This window comes from Vombatus ursinus, unplaced genomic scaffold, assembly GCF_900497805.2.
Source record: "Vombatus ursinus unplaced genomic scaffold, bare-nosed wombat genome assembly UNPS02013793.1, whole genome shotgun sequence".
Classification (NCBI taxonomy): Eukaryota; Metazoa; Chordata; class Mammalia; order Diprotodontia; family Vombatidae; genus Vombatus; species Vombatus ursinus.
This window is the reverse complement of record NW_020953571.1, coordinates 1-2,715: the sequence shown is the minus strand read 5'-3', so window position 1 is coordinate 2,715 and position 2,715 is coordinate 1.

The window sequence follows — 2,715 nt, the reverse complement described above, 5'->3', positions numbered from 1 at the left end:
TTTATTTGCCCCACTTAGAGAGCTGTCCCTTGTATGAAGTAAGAAAATAGAAAGAGAAAGAAAAAAAAAACAGTTCAGTAATACTAACACATCAACTGAATCTCTCATTTTGTACAGTGTTTTCCATATAGAGTTTCTTCCCCACTTCTGCAAAGAAGGCAGAGATATGGATTCTTTTATCTCTACTTTAGAGTGAAGTGTGGTCATTACAATTATGCAGCAACTAGAACAAAATTTGCTATTTCCAAGACACAGAAGTTGCAGTCATGACTTCAGACAAAGCAATAATAACAAGATATGTAAAAAGATAAAGAGAGAATCTCTATTATGCTTAAATGTACCATATACAATAAAACAATATCATCATTAAATAGACATGGACTAAGTCTGAGGTGCCAATTGGCCATGGCCAGCAGAACTCCAGAGTGTATCCTGAAAGAGACTAAAATGTAATTGGGAAATGTTTCAGTAAATAAATAAAAATGCAGAACATCATACATAAAAGTTAATCTATGAATTTCTAAGTCAAAATGTTGCCCATAATAATCCATTTCTATCTGAGTTTGACACCACTGCACAAAGTGATAAAAGAATTTATACTCCTAAATTAAAAGCTAATCATACTGCAAAAATAATATAATACTTGTAGGAGATTTTCATGTTCTTCTTTCAAAGCTGAATACATCCTTCAGACAAACAAAACAGAAAGTGTAGATCTGAAGACACTGTTGAAAAATTTAGATTTTAAAAATTGTTAGACTCCTTGGAAAATGAATATATAATTTTAAAAAATCAACTATCGTCATTTAATGCTGCAAAGGTATCATTATCAGGAGGAAAAAACTGATTGAGTGATATAAAAAGACAAAAACATGAAGCATAAACTTCATAGATAATTACAAGATTAAAAATTATCATTAACATGTGGAATAAGGAAAATAAATAGAACTGATTTGACACTTTATAATGACAGCCTGAGAAGTAAGACACTGGATGAATAAATCATAGAAACAATAACTATGTAAAAGAGCGTGATAACAATGTGATAACACATCACTTTTGGGAAGACGAGTTGAAAGAGTCCTTCTGGGAGAGAAAAAATGTATCTCTGAAAATTTAAGAAGCCGCAGAGAATTTGACTTGCCCTCTTTTCTCTTTAAATTTTTCCTCCTCTCAATGTTTAAAGAAATAATTCACATAACAAACAGAAATCATATGATTATCTCAATAGGTGCAGAAAAGGTCTTTGACAAAATACAACACCCATTCATATTAAAAATATTAATGAGTAGGAATAAATGGACCTTTCCTTAAAATGATAAGTAATAAGTCATCAGCAAGAATTGTTTGTGATAGGGATAAGCTACGTGCCTTCTCAATTAGATCAGGGGTGAAACAAGAATCACCATTATCACCACTATTACTGAATAGTGTACTATAAAAGCTAGGTATGGCAATAAGAGTAGAAAAAAATGCTGAAGGTATTAGACTAGGAATCAGTAAACAAAGCTATCATTCTTTGCAAATGATATGATGGTATGCTTAGAGGATCCTAGGAAATAAATTTAAAAAAAGCTACTTGAGATTATGAACAACTTTGGCAAAGTTGCAGAATATAAAATAAATCCACATTAATCATCAGTATTTTAATTTATTAACAACAAAGTTCAGCACCAAGAGATAGAGAAAACTCCATTAAAAATAACTGCTAACAATATAAAATATTAGATGTCTACCTGCCAAGACAAACCCAGGAACTATATGAACATAATTACAAAACATTTCTCACCCAAATAAAGTCAGATCTAAACAACTTGAAAATATATTAATTGCTCATGTGTAAGTCAAACCAACATAATAATAATGATAATTCTAACTAAATTAATCTACTTATTCAGTGACATTCCAATCAAACTATGAAAAATTACTTTATAGAGCCAGAAAAAAATAATAACAAAATTCATCTGGAATAACAAAAGGTCAAGAATACCAAGGAAATCAATGGAAAAAAATGCGAAGGAAAGTGTCCTAGTCACACCAGATCTCAAACTATGTTATAAAGCAGTAATCATCAAAACAATCTGGTACTGGCTAAGAAATAGAGTGGTAGATCAGTAGAATAGATTAGGTGCATGACACATTGTAGTAAATGACCATAATAATTTAGTGTTTGATAAGCCCAAAGATTCAAACTTTTGGAACAAAAAACCATAATTTGACAAAAACTTCTAGGAAAACTGGAAAACAGTATGGTGAAAACTAGATATAGAGCAACATCTCACACTGTATACCAAGATAAGTTCAAAATGGATATAGGATTTAAAGGGTACTACCATAAGCAAATTAGAAGAGCATGGAATACTTTACCTGTCAGATCTATGGATAAGGGAACAATTTAAGATCAAACAAGAGATAGAGAGCATTTAAAATGTAAAATGCATAATTTTGATCACATAAAATTAAAAAGGTTTTGCACAAACATAACCAGTGCAACCAAAATTAGAATAAAAGCAGAAAACTGGGGAACATTTTACAGCAAGTATCTCTGATAAAGGCCTCACTTCTCAAATATATAGAGCACTGAGTTAAAAGTGTACAAATCATTCTCCAATTCATAAATGGTCAAAGGATATAAACAGACAGTTTTTAGACAAAGAAATCAAATCTATCTATAGTCAAATAACAAAATTCTAAATCACTATTAATTAGAGAAAT